Below are 18,800 nucleotides of genomic sequence, written 5' to 3' on the forward strand. Positions count from 1 at the left end.
TATGAAATTTCGAACTTTTACGATTGTGATTTCGACCCTGGTACTTCAAAAGCTCTTGGGATATTTTGAAGTCTGATGATTCTGTACTAACGATCAGTTGCACCTTGGAAGGAAATTTAATTAATTGGCACGAGAACTAATCGTAGCCATTTTTTTATGTAAGTAGGAAATATAATAGACAAACTATTGAGTATCTAATTTAGACCGATGAATTACTTCCATGTGCAGTATTACGCTCGGAAACTGAAATAAAACGCACTGTAACATGACGTAATACATCTAAACTGGAATGAGAGAGAACGACAATTCTTCCCAAAGATGTACGATAGTTTGGTTTGCTTACGCAACGAGCGGCTCTCCTCAAACTTTGGATTCACAGGACGCATCATAAACAGCCTCCCTCCAAGTTCCTAGAGTCAGTCTACGTCTGGCGGACGTAGCATAAGGATCGTTTGTAGCCCCAACAGGTAAGCTTACATATATCCAAGTGATTTTACTGTTGTAGATAATACCTTAATGTACATGCGTGTGTTGGTAGTATAGTTATTCTTGTTCTATAAAAAATATGTATTGCTGCTTTGTTAAGGTCAAAGAGGACTTATGTCCCATAAGTCCTCTTTGAGATTAACTTGTGTTAGAATGATAGTTTTTTTTTTCTTTTATAAATGTGTTTTAAGATGTGCAGTCACGTAAATTGTGGAACTAACAATTGAAAATAATGACTCGTAGATTGTGGAAAAACTTATACTCGAATGTTTTTACTTAGTCGAATGCCAATGTTGTATTTCTTTTAATACTAAGATCTTCATAATAAATAGAAATGTATTTTACTAGGATTTCTAGAAGATAACTTCTCCGTTCAGACTAGGTAAAGCGTGAAGAAAATAGACTATATGTTTTGATCTCAAAATAGGCCTATACTTAAAATGTATATGGGCTATTATATCACATTATCTATTTCAGATTCTTATATACTAACATTTACTTATCTCAGTCTTATTGACATTAATGCAAAACCTACAATTCAACATTCTCTCTCTCTCTCTCTCTCTCTCTCTCTCTCTCTCTCTCTTATAAAAGTGGTTATATAAGAGAATGACCTTAGTATGTGTTCCATAAACATTCTCTCTCTCTCTCTCTCTCTCTCTCTCTCTCTCTCTCTCTCTCTCTCTCTCTCTCTCTCTCGTTATATATTATAAAAGTGGTTATATAAGAGAATGACTAGTATGTATTCTATAAACATTAAATTGTAAATATTAATGCAAGATATAAAAGACATTGATAACCATCTTTTTGTTTAGTTAAACTCAAAGTCTTTGAAATATTTTATAAATGTGCTTTAATCTTTAAACCTTCATTATATAGAACTAATCGAGGACATTTTTTAATTATTATTGTATTTTCCTTTTGAAATTTTCGAAGATTGAAACTCGAGAGACTGCGGAGTTCTTAAATAGATTTTTAGTCGCATCTACAGAATATATAGGATATTTATGCACTAAACCGATATGTTTGTGGAATAAAAAAAAGGTCGCCTATGTTCTGATGAGATTGGAAAACAAACTGTTTACTTCCTCGTTGTCATACCCCAAAATTTTCTTTGCAAATTATAGTGATTATAAATTTTTCGAATCCCGTTAATCATTTGGTCATGTGATATGAATTTTCTGTTAAATGATGTGACCGAAATAATTATTGTTGATAAACACGACTGCTTAAGTTTGATATTGTCCATAGTTTTTTTTTTTTTTTTTGAGCAAGTATATCTTTTTCAATACGTATCTTTACCGCTTAATGCCAAATTTTTTTAGTTCTTTTACGTGCCTTTACTTATTCGAAATCCTATTTTTTTTCTTACCTAGGCAAAATATCTGTCAGTTCCATTGTGTTTTTAAAAAATATTTTATTTTAATTGTTACGTACTTCTTAAATCGTTTATTTATTTGCTTATTTCCTTTCCTCACTGGGTTATTTTTCCCTGTTTGAGCCCATGGACTTATAGCATCTTGCTTTTACAACTAGGGTTGTAGCTTAGCGAGTAATAATAATAATAATAATAATAATAATAATAATAATAATAATAATAATAGCGGCATGCTTTCTTCCCCCGCTATGCCGCTATTATTATTATTATTATTATTATTATTATTATTATTATTATTATTATTATTATTATTATTATTAGCTAGGCTACAACCCTAGTTGTAAAAGCAAGATGCTATAAGTCCAAGGGTATAGCCAGAACCGTGGATATACTTTAATATACAGCTCACAGCATAGGCCTAGTCCTTCGTACTATAAATAGAAACGCGTGCTTTGAACAACAGCCTCTTTGTTTGGTTCGAAGCATGATTTAATGAATGCATATCTCTTACTTGTATAGAATGTCAAACTATAATTCTAATTCTACACTGCTCTTCAAACGTACCCGGGACACGTCCACTTGAAGACGTGTGTGTTATTTCTATGCATAATCATTAATCTTTCAAGCTGAATATATAATTGCAAGGCGTTCAAAGTATAGGCCACTGAGGGTGAAAATAATATTAATCACGAATAGAGTAATAACTAATAATGAATATATCCAGTTGAATGATGAAACTTTTCTAAGATTCGAGGAAACGCTAAGTTTTTTCATATAAATTCTAAATCTATTAAATTAGAATTGATAGTGACTGCTTAGCGTGAAAAGAAATACCTTCTGCCGACATACGGGTAGGCCTATCCTAGTTGAATGAGCTTTTGAACTTAATAAAAAATAATTTCTTTAAATTTAATTAAAAATATTTAAATCGTTCATCGAATCGGCCTGAACTATACTCAATTTTTTTTTATGAGACGCATTTGCACTGACTCGCAGCGATGCCCTTTTAGCTCGGAAAAGTTTCCTGCTATCTGATTGGTTAGAATTATCTTGCTCAACCAGTCAGCGATCAGGAAACTTTTCCGAGCGAAAAGGGCACCCCTGCGAGTCGGTGCAAATCTGCCCCACTAAAAAGAATTGACTATAGGAGATAAGAGTTTCCCAAGTCCATTTGGTAACTGAGCATATGATTTGTGTATGCTTTTCATTCGTATACCGTGCTTATTCATATTCCAATTGATTTTTATATGTTCACGACTATTCCCAAAAGAAGAAATAGATCGATTTGTTCGAGGTATATAATGTCGTATTGATGTGTAGTATACATCGATACAGCGGTACCCATGTAATGTGTTTACGCTTTATGCGGGTAATATGAATAATGCATACAGAGATAACTTCACTTGGCTCACCTTAGGAGTTCATGACCCCCCAAAAACAGGTTAGTTACGTGTAAAAGTGAAACTTGAACTGATATTGGAAGAACATATAACTCACAAGGAGTAGGCTATAGGTACCTCACGCAAACTAGGTTTAAAGCTCGCTCATGAATAGCAGAGACAAGAGACAATGACATTGCCCTATCAAGCAGGACAATGCCCTAGAGACTGACCATATGTACATATGATCAGCGCCCAAGCCCCCTTTTCACACAAGCTAAGAACAAGGAGGGCCAGGCAAATGCCTGCTGATGACTCAGCAGATAGACCTATAAGCTCCCCAACTCCCCATCCTTAGCTCACAAGGAACTAACGAGTTTGAGCGGGACTCGAACCCCAGTCTGGCGACTACCAGTCTGGGACTTTACCAAATAGGCCACCACAAACTAAAGGGAATAGAATAGCCTTTCCTACTTCACGGATAGCGTCATCCATTTTTGTTTATCCTATTGGGTCCTAATCTTAGTCCTAGTGTGGTCCTAAGGTTGTTACGTAATCTCACGACAAGAGCGCCCTGTGAGATCACTGCCAAACTAGTATGCCTGGAAATGATCATCTTGTGTAAGTGTATATCTCTCTCTCTCTTGGTGAAATCACTTGTAAATGTGTTTGCGTTGAAATGATCGTCTTGTGTAAGTCTCTCTCTCTCTCTCTCTCTCTCTCTCTCTCTCGGTGAAATCACTTGCAAATGTGTTTGCGTTGAAATGATCGTCTTGTGTAAGTGTATCTCTCTCTCTCTCTCTCTCTCTCTCTCTCTCTCTCTCTCTGGTGAAATAACCACCGAACTTTGTGTTGTAATGATTTTTTGTGTGCTTGTTGACTGTACACCTTTTGTTTGTGACTGAAGGTAATCTCTCTCTCTCTCTCTCTCTCTCTCTCTCTCTCTCTCTCATAACCACTTTGAGCTTAAGTAATAATCAAGCGGCGATTTAGATTATTTAATCCAGTTAGTTAATTATCTCTTAAGTAATTTAGTTTTAGCAACGTTGGATTTGTCATATATTTTATTAAAAAAGGAAACGCACCAGAATAGATATGATGATAAAATTCATAATTAAAAGCTTGAAAGGAGGTTGGGGGATTGTTAAATATTTATCTAAGAAGTCGTGCGGTTCAAATAAAAAGATAAAAAGAAAGTTAATCATTTAACATCCGGCAACCTGAACAGGTTCGCCGAGGGTTTTCTAGTGATCAACGAGTGGAGTTGAACTTCAACCTTTTCCAAGTTGTTGTCTTCGAGACAAATCCTTCCTAGAATAATGTTTTGATTATATTCGTCTTGAATTTGTTATTTTCATGATTTTAGCGAGACTGCGCAATTAGAATTATTCCTGTAGATGTTACTTGTCGAATAAGTTCTCGGTTTGGAAGAAATTCTTAGATTTTAAAAAGCACAATGCTTCTTTTTGGTATACTTGTGATTATAATGCAGTGAAGCGTGTAATCTCTCTCTCTTTCTCTCTCTCTCTCCTCTCTCTCTCTCTCTCTCTCACAGAACAAATTTACTAACTTTTATCTTGAATAAGTCTCTCTCTCTCTCTCTCCTCTCTCTCTCTCTGTGTGTGTGGTGTGTGTACACTTTCTAACTTGCATTTTGAAAAAGTCTCTCTCTCTCTCTCTCTCTCACTCTCTCTCTCTCTCTCTCTCTCTCTCTCTCTCTCAGAACAAATTTACTAACTTGTATCTTTAATAAGTCTCTCTCAGAACAAATTTACTAACTTGTATCTTTAATAAGTCTCTCTCTGAACAAATTTACTAACTTTTGAATTAGTCTCTCTCTCTCTCTCTCTCTCTCTCTCTCTCTCTCTCTCTCTCTCTCAGTACAATTTTCCCAACTTGCATCTTGAACAAGTCTCCACCCCGAAACCAAATTCATCCCCCATGGTCCTTTCCTTTCCAGGATGTTGTGGGCGGGGCTGGTATCCCTAGCCGCCATCGGCGTGGGCGTTCGCGCCCAGGAGCGCGTTGCTTCACGGGCGTGCTTCCACCATCCCTCCAACGGAGGTACCATCTACGATTACGCTGAGGAGGACCTGTTCGAGACGCGCAATGTTTCGCTCTCGGATTACAAGGGCAAGGTGAGAGTCGTTTCAGTAGTGTAGTTATATAATTGTATTGTGTATTACGTTGTATCTCAATTTGAATTAGATTTGCATTTTGTATTGCGCACTAAGAAAATCTTGTATTAATTATTATTATTATTATTATTATTATTATTATTATTATTATTATTATTATTATTATTGTTGTTGTTGTTGTTGCGTTTAAAGGGAATCTTTTGTTATTTATTATTATTATTGTTGTTGTTGTTGTTGTTGCGTGTCCTTATTATTATTATTATTATTATCATTATTATTGTTATTATTATTGTTGTTGTTGTTGCGTGTAAAGGGAATCTTTTGTTATTATTATTATTGTTGTTGTTGTTGTTGTTATTATTATTATTATTGCGCATAAGAGGGATCTTTTGTTATTGGTATTATTATTATTAGTTACAACCTTAATTGGAAAAGGAGGATGCTATAAGCCTAAGGACTCCAAAAAGGAAAAGTAGCCTAGTTAGGAAAGGAAATAAATAAACCATATGTGAGAAATTTTATTTTAATTGTTAAGTACTTTCCTTGTTTCCTTATTTCCTTTTCTCACTGGGCTATTTTCCCGGTTGGAACCGTCGGGCTTTTAGTATTCTACTTTTCCAACTAGGGTTTTAGCTTAGCAAGTAATAATAATAATAATAATAATAATAATAATAATAATAATAATAATGAATTTAAAAGGCGGATAATAATAATAATAATAATGAATTTAATAGGCGGGAAAGCAGTAACAAAAAACAATAAAAAGAATAACACCCTTTTTAAGCCCATCATCATCATCATCATCATCACCGCCGCCGCCGTCGTTACTATATTAAGAGTCATAACGTCATCATCTAATGCAGGAGACGCAGAGACCCTATATAGAATCCTCAAGGATATATCCTCTCACGGGATAAGTCCCTCGCCTACGCTTATGGTACAAAAAGCCCACCGGTTAAAACTAACAATGTGAAAGCTTGTATAAAAAAAACACATTAAAGACAAGGAAGGTAAAACATGCTACAATATGCATTGATTACCTCACTATCTTCCCATTATTATTATTATTATTATTATTATTATTATTATTATTATTATTATTATTATTATTATTATTACTTGCAAAGCTACAACCCTAGTTGGAATAGCAGGATGCTATAAGCCCAGGGGCTCCAACAGGGAAAATAGCCCAGCGAGGAAAGGAAACAAGGAATATGAGAAATAATTAACAATTAAAATTTTTTAAGAACTAATAATATTGAAATAGATATTTCATATATAAATTATAAAAACTATAACAAAACAAGAGGAAGATAAATAAGATGGAATAGTGTGGCCGAGTGTACCTTCAAGCAAGACAACTCTAACCCAAGCCAGTGGAAGACCATGGTACAGATGCTATGGCACTACCCAAGACTTGAAAGCAATGGTTTGATTTTGGAATGTTTTTCTCCTACAAGAGCTGTTTACCATAGCTAAAGAGTCTCTTCGACCCTTACCATGAGGAAAGTGGCCACTGAACAATTATAGTGCAGTAGTTAACCCCTTGAAAGAAGATTTGTCTGGCCAGTCAAAGGACCCCATAACTCTCTAGCGGTAGTATCCCAACGTGTGGGTAGTGCCCTGGCCACCCTACTACCTATAAAACCAACAATGAGAAAACTGATATAAAAACGAACTAGTGCTAAAGCAAGGTAAAACAAGCTACAATAGGCAATGATTACGTATTCGTATTCTTTTCTAACATTAATTGAGTTTATGTCCATTGAAATGTTTACGATTTTGTCTCGTAAGAAATTTCGCCTCTTACAGCTTAGTGTGTACAGTATATAATATACCTTCACTTACACATTTGCAGAGAGAGAGAGAGAGAGAGAGAGAGAGAGAGAGAGAGAGAGAGAGAGAGAGAGAGAGAGAGAGAGAAGTACATTGGTATGGCAAACACTTTCCAACTTCGTTGACTTGAGAGAGTTGTTCGTATAAAATACAAGAAGAATGTCGTACAGGAACTAGTTTAGCTAAAAAAAAAGAAAAAAAAAGAGAGAAACCTTGATTGAAGACACAGGTTTCCAATCTTACCTAATATGTCGAAAGTAATCTCTGACGCACGCACGGATGTTTATAAAAAAAAGAAGAAGGAGAGGGAGGAAGAGAAAAAGAAGTGGGAGGAGAAGGAAGAAGGAGGAGAGGGAGTGAGAGAAGAAGAAGAAGAAAGAGAGGGAGGAGGAAGAAGAAGAAGAAGGAGAGAGAGAGAGAGAGGAAGAGAAGAAGAAGTGGGAGGAGAAGGAAGAAGAAGGAGAGGGAGGTAGAGAAGAAGAAGTGGGAGGAGAAAGAAGAAGAAGAAGAGGGAGGAGAAGAAGAAAAAGAAGAAGAGGGAGGAGAAAAAGAAGAAGAAGAGGGAGGAGGAGAAGAAGAAGAATGTAGGTGTTTTCTGGCCAAGAGATTTTCCTTGTTTTCACCCTTCGGCAAAATCTGTTGTGTCCTTGAATGCGAAGGGCTGTAAGGACTCTCCTTTTATTGCGCCAAAGGGCTCGAGTTCAAGGATAATCGTTGAAGTCAGTCGTTTGTTTCTTATGATTGAGGATAGGAAGTAGAAGGATAGAAGGACTCTTCCTCACCTAGAGATGAGTGTGTTGAATCTGTGAATAAGGTTACATTGTATAGTAGAGTATGCGAACATATATATATATATATATATATATATATATATATATATATATATATATATATATATATATATATATCATCATACGTATACCAAAGGCACTTCCCCCAATTTTGGGGGGTAGCCGACATCAACAATGAAACAAAACAAAAAAGGGTACCTCTACTCTCTACATTCTATCAGCCTAACCAGGGACTCAGCCGAGTTCAGCTGGTACTGCTAGGGTGCCACAGCCCAACCTCCCACATTATCCACCACAGATGAAGCTTCATAATGCTGAATCCCCTACTGCTGCTACCTCCGCGGTCATCTAAGGCACCGGAGGAAGCAGCAGGGCCTACCGGAACTGCGTCACAATCGGTCGCCATTCATTCCTATTTCTAGCACGCTCTCTTGCCTCTCTCACATCTATCCTCCTATCACCCAGAGCTTTCTTCACACCATCCATCCACCCAAACCTTGGCCTTCCTCTTGCACTTCTCCCATCAACTCTGCATTCATCACCTTCTTTAGCAGACAGCCATTTTCCATTCTCTCAACATGGCCAAACCACCTCAACACATTCATATCCACTCTAGCCGCTAACTCATTTCTTACACCCGTTCTCACCCTCACCACTTCGTTCCTAACCCTATCTACTCGAGATACACCAGCCATACTCCTTAGACACTTCATCTCAAACACATTCAATTTCTGTCTCTCCAGCACTTTCATTCCCCACAACTCCGATCCATACATCACAGTTGGTACAATCACTTTCTCATATAGAACTCTTTTTACATTCATGCCCAACCCTCTATTTTTTACTACTCCCTTAACTGCCCCCAACACTTTGCAACCTTCATTCACTCTCTGACGTACATCTGTTTCCACTCCACCATTTGCTGCAACAACAGACCCCAAGTACTTAAACTGATCCACCTCCTCAAGCAACTCTCCATTCAACATGACATTCAACCTTGCACCACCTTCCCTTCTCGTACATCTCATAACCTTACTCTTACATTAACTCTCAACTTCCTTCTCTCACACACCCTTCCAAATTCTGTCACTAGTCGGTCAAGCTTCTCTTCTGTGTCTGCTACCAGTACCGTATCATCCACAAACAACAACTGATTTACCTCCCATTCATGATCATTCTCGCCTACCAGTTTTAATCCTCGTCCAAGCACTCGAGCATTCACCTCTCTCACCACTCCATCAACATACAAGTTAAACAACCACGGCGACATCACACATCCCTGTCTCAGCCCCACTCTCACCGGAAACCAATCGCTCACTTCATTTCCTATTCTAACACATGCTTTACTACCTTTGTAGAAACTTTTCACTGCTTGCAACAACCTTCCACCAACTCCATATAACCTCATCACATTCCACATTGCTTCCCTATCAACTCTATGATATGCTTTCTCCAGATATATATATATATATATATATATATATATATATATATATATATATATATATATATGTGTGTGTGTGTGTGTGTGTGTGTGTGTATATATATATATATATATATATATATATATATATATATATATATATATATATATATATGTATATATATATATATATATATATATATAGAGAGAGAGAGAGAGAGAGAGAGAGAGAGAGAGAGAGAGAGAGAGAGAGAGAGAGAGAGAGAGAGAGAGCCGGTCTCTTCCTAGTTTGATTAACATGGAGAGATATAAAGGCTCTCTGTCAAAGTCGTTTTCCCATCATAGTTCGTGTTGGTTTTTTTTTCTTTTGCTTTCGGGTATATTTTTATCTACTTTTTTAGACAGCGCACAAACTTACAAGTTTGCTTTCTTAACCTAAAATACACTCGGATACACACACGCACACAAACACACACACACATACACACACACATATATATATGTATATATATATATATATATATATATATATATATATATATATATATATATATATATATATATATATATATATATATATATATATATGTGTGTGTGTGTGGGTGTGTGTGTGTGTGTTTATATAAATACATAAACAGTGTCCAAAGCAAACAGTTTAATAACAACTAGAACTGATCCCTTCGGCTTAATAGGCCAGAATATGAATAATTGAGCATCATGTATCATCCAGCCTTGGATATACCAAGTGTGATTCATATGTCAAACTTATTAAAACTTAAACTATCTCTCTCTCTCTCTCTCTCTCTCTCTCTCTCTCTCTCTCTCTCTCTCTCTCTCTCTCTCTCTCTCTCTCTCTCTCTCTCAAATGGTATTATATAAATACTAAGCTGTAAGTTGATTAAGCTTAAAAGCTCTGACTGCATAAGCTTTATGTTTTTTTATCAGTACCAAACTAGACAAACGTCTGAGAGAAGTTTTTCTTTGACTTGTGGTTAATGAAGACATTAAAATCATGGTCATATTTAAAAAAAAAAAAAAAAAAAGAATAAAAAGAATCCAATGCTTGCTAGTGATATCTATTATGTTTTATATTTTAATTATATTTTCAAAATCATTCTCAAGTTTTGATTCTCTCTCCTTCACTGACACACACATTATTTATTTTGATTATAATTTCAAAATTATTCACAAATGTCAAATATCACTCTCACTGACATACACATTATTTATTTTTATTATAATTTCAAAATCATTCTCAAGTTTGTATTTTCTCTCCCTCAATGACACACACATTATTTATTTCTATTATAATTTCAAAATCATTCTTTAATAATCCTCCCTCTCTTTCATAGACACACGCACACATACGCATTTTTCGTATGCGCAAAGATATAATCTTAAGTAACGGTAGGGAGAGAGGACTAAGAAAATATCGCATGACCACGGACTCACTGCTTATTTGAAACTAAAGCCGTTGTTTTCATTATGGATCATGAATGTTTTGAAAACAGTTCTTGGTTTCATAAACGGTTTTATCTTATTATGCAGAGGTATAAAATTCCGCTTTTTTTTTTTTTTTTTTTTTTTTTTTTGCTAATCACAATTATCTTGAAGGCTATGTTGATATCATTGCCTGACAAAAACAACGTTGTTATTGCAACACTGTATTGCAACATTTTATTGCTACATTGCATAAGGTTCATGTTGTATATGATTAGTTGGCTTTTATTGTATGTTTGCGAACCTGTTTTTTTTTTTCACCTCTGCTAACGAAGTTTGAGAGATGTTATGTTTTACCCCCTGTTTATGTGTGTGTTTGTTTGTGAACAGCTTTCTGGCCGCAATTTTAATCGTAGAGTAATGAAACTTGCAGAGATTAACCGTTATGTAAAAAGCTGGAAAAACGTGTTTTTTTCTTTCCGCCAACGTAGTTGGAAGGAGGTTATGTTTTACCCTCTCTTTGTGTGTGTGTGTGTTTGTGAACAGCTTTCTGGCAGCAATTTTAATCGCAGAGTAATGAAACTTGTAGGGATTAACTGTTATGTAAAAAGCTGGAAGTGATTACATTTTGGAAGGTCAAGGTCATTAATTTGAGTCAGGGTCAAAGGTGAAGTTCACGGTCGAGCAAAAGGTCGAGAAATAAGCTGCCGCGTCGGAGGTCTGCTTTCTACTGAGTGTTCCTCTAGTTTATTTAAAGTTTTTCGATAAGAGAACTGTTTCCTTACGCTTTCATACTATACATTAAGGCCTACGAAACTGTAATGCGTTTGCCGGATGCGTGCTTTCCGGTAACGCAATTTTAGATGTTTACTGTTTTCATACAATACAATTTAATCTTTTGCTTATTTTGGTAGAGGTATGATTTTTTTTTTTTTAAGTTTTTTCAAGTTACTTGAGATAAGAGATGTCTTATTTTTCTAACTTCAGCCCCCGTTAACAGACGAATTCAAAAGATGTCAATTTGTGTCTGGGAGGAGTAAGGTTCTATCTATGGAAGGAAGGATTCTGCAATGAAAGATCAAAGATCAAAGAAAACTAGAAAATAAAATGGTAGCTTTCTGTATATTGGATTTAATTAAAGAAATGTTTTTATACTGTGTTTTATAAAATTCAATTGAAAAGACAAAGGAAATCTATTTTTTTCTATCTCTACCTGTCAAAACATTGTTTGCCGGATACGTATTTTTATTGTGATAAAACTAAGTGACAGGATGTATGACTCCAGGACAGTGGCGTTCGTAATATGTGTTTATGCTATGTATATACATACTGTGCACGTATTACACATTCGCTTGGTGTGATTATATACTGTACTGGAGATATATTGGTATGGAGATTACAGTTTCAATGTTACAGACAATACCATATCTATAACATACAGTATATTTAATATATGTATGTATATATATATATATATATATATATATATATATATATATATATATATATATATATATATCAACCTTTCTTTAAGTTGTGACACCAGGCAAGTATTGGCGTCTGATATATATATATATATATATATATATATATATATATATATATATATATATATATATACATATATATATATATTACACACCCATAAATTTGTGTGTTTGTTCGTGCTTGTATACAGGTATCAATGCCAACAAAATCTTTAATATATATTTTTCATACATTCCTAACAGGTTGTGCTCATCGTGAATGTGGCCACCTACTGAGGTTACACCGCCCAGTACCTTGACATGAATGTGCTTCATCAGTCTTACGACAACTTCGAGGTGTTGGGCTTTCCTTGCAACCAGTTTGGCAAAGTGAGTTGTTCCTCTCTTGTGGTTTTTTGGGGCTTTGGGTACAATTTTCGGTGGTGTTGGAGACACTTTGGAGAAGTGTTTTTAGGGTTTTTTTTATAGGGGTTTTTATGCTTGTTTGTTTGGTTACTTTTTGGTCTGTTTTGTTTAGGGGTATTTTGTAAAGTAAATAGTATTTGTGTGTGTGTTTGTATATATATATATATATATATATATATATATATACTGTATATATGTACTTATATACATGTACTGTATATATATATATATATATATATATATATATATATATATATATATATATATATTTGTATATATACGCTGTATATATGTACTTATATACATATACTCTATATATATGTATGTATATATATACACTAAATATATGTACTTATATACATATACTGTATATATATATATATATATATATATATATATATATATATATATATATATATATAGATAGATAGATAGATCGACAGACATACGAGTCATATTTGTTTCATTTGACGTCACAGATTTAGGTTAGGGGTCTCTCTCTCTCTCTCTCTCTCTCTCTCTCTCTCTCTCTCTCTCTCTCTCTCTCTCTCTCTCTCTCTCTCACGAATATGCATACATGCATGTAGTATATGGTTATGAAAATCCACAAGTAAAATGCTTCACAATTAATAATAGTTCAGTATCATAAGACAGGATATCCGGAGATATTCTTACACTTATAGTCCATTTTTTTTTAATGAGGCGCATTTGCACTGACTCGCAGCGGTGCCATTATAGCTCGGAAAAAGTTTCCTGCTATCTGATTGGTTAGAACTATTTTGTCCAACCAATCAGCGATCAGGAAACTTTTCCGAGCTAAAAGGGTACCCCTGCGAGTCTGTGCAAATCTGCCTCACTGAAAAGAATTGACTATAGTATAACTTGACTTATGTAGTAAAGATAAGGTTTTTCTTACTGTATAATTTGATTTCAAATTCTATTCTCCATTATAATTTACAGTGATGAAATTATGCATTAGTAAGAAAAATGTAAATCTCTTTTTATTTTTTTTTTCGAATAATTAATAAATGCAAAATTGTATCATTCCAAATTGCAAAAATTTCAATTTCAAATTCTATTCTCTATAATGTCTCTTAACAGTGATGAGATGATGTATCATTAAAATAAATATAAATAAATTTCATATTTTTTTTAATAATTAATAAATGTATAGTTAATTCTTTTTAGTGAGGCAGATTTACACAGACTCGCAGGGGTGCCCTTTTAGCTCGCAAAAGTTTCCTAATCGCTGATTGGTTGGACAAGATAATTCTAACCATTCAGATAGCAGGAAAGATTTCCGAGCTAAAAGGGCACCACTGCGAGTCGGTACAAATGCGCCTCATTAAAAAAAAATCAAGTATAGTTATATCATTCCAAAGTGCAAAAATTCTAATTCCAAATTTTATTCCCATAATGTCTCTAACAGTGAGGAGATGATGTATCAGTAAGAAAAATATAAATATCTTTTTAATTTTTTTTTCGAATTAATAAATGCAGAATTGTATCATTCCAAAGTGCAAAAAATTTCAATTTCAAATTCTTTTCTCTATAATGTCTCTAACAGTGATGAGATTATACATCAGTAAGAAAAATATAAATATCTTTTCAATTTTTTTGAATAATTAATAAATGTAGTTATATCATTCTAAAGTGCAAAAACTTCAATTTCAAATTCTATTTTCCACAATAACTCTAACAATGATGAGATTATGCATCATTAAAGTAAATATGAATAACTTTTTATTTTTTTTCGAATCAATAAATGCAGAGTTGTATCATTACAAAGTGCAAAAAATTCAATTTCAAATTCTATGTTCTATAATGTCTCTAACAGTGATGAGATTATACATCAGTAAGAAAAATATAAATCTCTTTTAATTTTTTTGAATAATTAAAAAATGTACAGAGTTATAACATTCCAAAGTGGATAAACCTCAACGCCATTAGAACTAACCAGACAGACGCCATCGTTGTAGTAGACAAAATAACATTTGCATAGCAGATCACGTGACACTCATGCGGTCTTTTAATTGGTGCCAATTCTGAAGGTATCACGTTGCACTTAAATAAGACTCTGGTCTCAGTTACTAAGAGCTCTCTCTCTCCTTATCATTTATGTAAACATCTTCCAAGAAGTCTCTCATTAATGGCGAGACTCAGTGTCACTGTTACCATGAGGTTCGAGTTCGGAAAGTCGTGTTTATAAGAGGGACTCTATTGAGGTTATTTATAGTTCGGGGTTAAGGAACGTCATGCTAAGACCTCTTCTGTTTAGACGCAGTTGATGGTGTAAAAAAAAATTTTTTTTTTTTTTTTTTTTTTTTTGGTAAATCTCAAATATAGCTTTAAACTGAAATGAAACAAATATTTCTAACAATATATTTTGTTTTTAAATATTTTATTTGTCGAAGTTGGATGACCAATTTTATATATATATATATATATATATATATATATATATATTTATATATATATATTTATATATATATATATATATATATATATATATATATATATTCAAATAAGCCATATATAATTTTGATACATTAATGTCTGGATTCTCTTAACGACCTCGGGATCAGAGCCCCAGGCGAAATCACACAAAGACAAGAGCTTGTGACCGGCCAGGAGTCGAACCCTGGTCCGGCAAGCTTGTCTTTGTGTGATTTCGCCTGGGGCTCTGATCCCGAGGTCAGTGAGAATCCAGACATTAATGTATCATAAATATTTATGGCTTATTTGAATATGAAAAACACGTCTAAATGTGCAAAATTTATCTTATATATATATATATTTTTAAAATTTGATCGATACTTTGATAAACTCTTCGCATTGTAATTCACTTCAAACGCTTTGTCAAACCGCGTTCGACGAAGCGTTTGACTGTAAACCATCCTTTAGACCTAAGAACCACCTAGCAGGATATTGTCATATCATACTAATAACCTAATTTCCCCCCCCCCCCCCCCTAACAGCAAGAGCCATCTGCAAATACAACGAAACTAAAGGCCTTTAGACCTAAGAGCCACCTAGCAAGATATTCTCATATCACACTAATGACTGCATTCTTTCCCCCCAACAGCAAGAGCCAGCTGCAAATGCAACGGAACTAAAGAACGGAATTACTCACGTTCGTCCAGGAAATGGCTTCGAGCCAAATTTCCTCCTCTTCAAGAAGATAGAAGTTAATGGGGAAAACGAGCACCCTCTTTACACTTACCTGAAGGTAGGTTTCACATCGTCATTACCAGTTTCTGTCCTTTTTAAGATTTGATTGGGGTTTGCAAACTCTTTGTTTTGCATGTCAGGAACTGTCAAAGTTTAATGTTGATATTTGTATTCAAGGATCCTAAAAGTTTAAAGTTGATATGGTTCATACTTTCTGTGTTGTTTCAGAATTGATAAAGGTTTGCAAACTCTTTGTTTTGCATGTCAGGAACTGTAAAAGTTTAATGTTGATATGGTTCATACTTTCTGTGTTATGTTTTAGAATTTATAAGGGTTTACAAACTTTGTTTTGCATTCAAGGATCTTAAAAGTTTAATGTTTATATAGTTCATACTTTCTGTGTTATGTTTAAAATTTAATTGGGTTTACAAACTTTGTTTTGCATTCAAGGATCTTAAAAGTTTAATGTTGATATAGTTCATACTTTCTGTGTTATGCTTCAGATTGAATTGGGTTTACAAACTTTGCTTTGCATTCAAGGATTTTAAAAGTTTAATGTTGATATGGTTCATACTTTCTGTGTGAGGTTTCAGATTTAATTGGGGTTACAAACTTTGTTTTGCATTCAAGGATCTTGAAAGTTTAATGTTGATATGGTTCATACCTTTAGTGTTGTGTTTCAGATTGAATTGGGTTTACAAACTTTGCTTTGCATTTCAGGATCTTAAAAGTTTAATGTTGATATGGTTCATACCTTTTGTGTTAGGTTTCAGATTTGATAAGAATTGCAAACTGCCTGTTTTGCATTCAAGGGTCTTAAAAGTTCTTGTTTTTAAAGGATGGATAGATTTTGTATCGGAATTCTGAATGATAGTAATATGTTTGGGATAGAATGCGAATTATATCAATATTCTGAGTTTTCGTATATCATTTATAGATAAATTTCATCTTCAGATGTCGACCATTAATTTTTTAGCCGCAAAATTACTTTAACATTTGATGCATCTTTTTCTCTTTTTGAAAAAAAAAAAAACAAGAATGGGAAGAGAATCTTTTAAATAAATGCACGAAACAAATGGCCTCAAAAATTTTGATTTTCTAAGTTATTTTTCCTAAATTTACTTTGTTGCCATTTGAGGAATCACTTTTCCATCTTTTAGAAACAACACCAATTGGTAGAGAATCCTTTTAATTAAATAAATGTATGACATCAAGAACATCAAGATAGTTAATCGACTAACCCTGTTATTTTTCCTAAAATTACTTTGTTACCGATTGATGGATTCCTTTTCTGTCTTTGAAAACAACACTAATTTGAAGAGAATCTTTGTAAATAATTGCATGAAACAAAGAACCTCCAGATATTAAATTATCTAACAATGTATTTTTTTCTAAATTTACTTTGATACCCTTTAATGAATCCCTTTTCTATCTTTTAAAAACACCTCTAATTTGAAGAAAATCTTTTAAATAAATGCATGAAACAAAGAATCTCAAGATATTTAATCGACTAACACTATTATTTTTGCCTAGATTTACCTTGTTACCATTTGACGAATGCTATTCTATCTTTTAAAAACAACACTAATTTAAAGAGAATCTTTGCACGAAACGAATGGCCTCAAAATTTTTAATTGACTAACACTGTTATTGTTCCTAAATTTACTTTGTTACTATTTTCGATCTTAAAAACACCAATTTAAAGAGAATCTTTTAAATAAAAGCATGAAACAAAGAACCTCCAAATATTAAATCGTCTAACTGTAAATTTTTTTCTATTTTTAGGCTTTCTGCCCAAGTACCCGCGTCGCTCTAGCGGACCCCACCAAACTCTACTACAAGCCCTTGAAGACGGGCGACATCCGTTGGAATTGGGAGAAGTTCCTCATCACGAAGTCCGGGAAGCCCTTCATGCGGTACGACCCCGGCACCAAACCTAACGAAATTGAGAATGACATCAAGTTCCTTCTGCAGCAGCCTGAATAGACTCCAGGGGGCTATAAAACTCTCAACGCCTTTTCGTCTGGACTTTCTAAACGCTTCTTAGAAGTCACCTAAGCTAAATTTTCCCCAAAATTATGAACGTTGAGAAAAATCTTAATGCTTTGGTAATATTATATCTAATTTTGCCTACATCACCACGATAGCATTATTTCCATAGCTACGTTATGCAAGTTCTCTTAGCTACTTCTGCTAGCTCTTGTAGCTTCTCATAGCTACTACTTATAGTTTTTTTTTTATAGAAAACAATGACGCCATCTTTTGAGTGCTCTTAGAAATACTTTTCCACTGTGTTTCCCGTGACCTTGGCAATGTGAGGTCAGGTCAGTGTGCCAGCGGCATGGCTATTTATGATGACCTCGCTAGAAACCCCCAAAGGTGAGCGCGGGTTGGAAGACGGAAGTGGGACCGTGATGGTCTTCTAAGCACATTCAGCCTGATCGGATCCCTTCTCACGTCATGTACGCGTTGTGCTGCCCTGACCACATTAATGTCACGGTCCTTGGAAAACGGCATCACTCAATAAAACTTTTAAATATAACTTTTTTTCTTTTGATTGACCCTATCAACCCGTTGGCCACTTAGTTGTCTTGCGTAGGAAAACCGCGGACTTTTTTTCTCTTAATCGTATTTGGAAAATATTTATAGCTGACAGCATCTTGATTTATTCTTATTTAAGTTTTTTTTTAGTCATATATAAATTGTATTTGTAGGGAACACAAAGTGCTGTATTTTATATATATATATATATATATATATATATATATATATATATATGTGTGTGTGTATATATATATGTATGTATATATATATATATATATATATATATATATATATATATATATATTTGTGATATGGAAGATGG

The 18,800-nt window shown here is 34.1% G+C and overlaps 1 pseudogene; it reads left to right on the top strand.

Moving 5' to 3' along the window:
- Positions 1–310: 310 nt before the first annotated feature.
- On the top strand, positions 311–18,471 carry LOC137647197 (glutathione peroxidase-like; annotated as a pseudogene).
- The last annotated feature ends 329 nt before the right edge of the window (positions 18,472–18,800 follow it).

Source organism: Palaemon carinicauda, chromosome 9 (genome assembly GCF_036898095.1).
Source record: "Palaemon carinicauda isolate YSFRI2023 chromosome 9, ASM3689809v2, whole genome shotgun sequence".
NCBI lineage: Eukaryota > Metazoa > Arthropoda > Malacostraca > Decapoda > Palaemonidae > Palaemon > Palaemon carinicauda.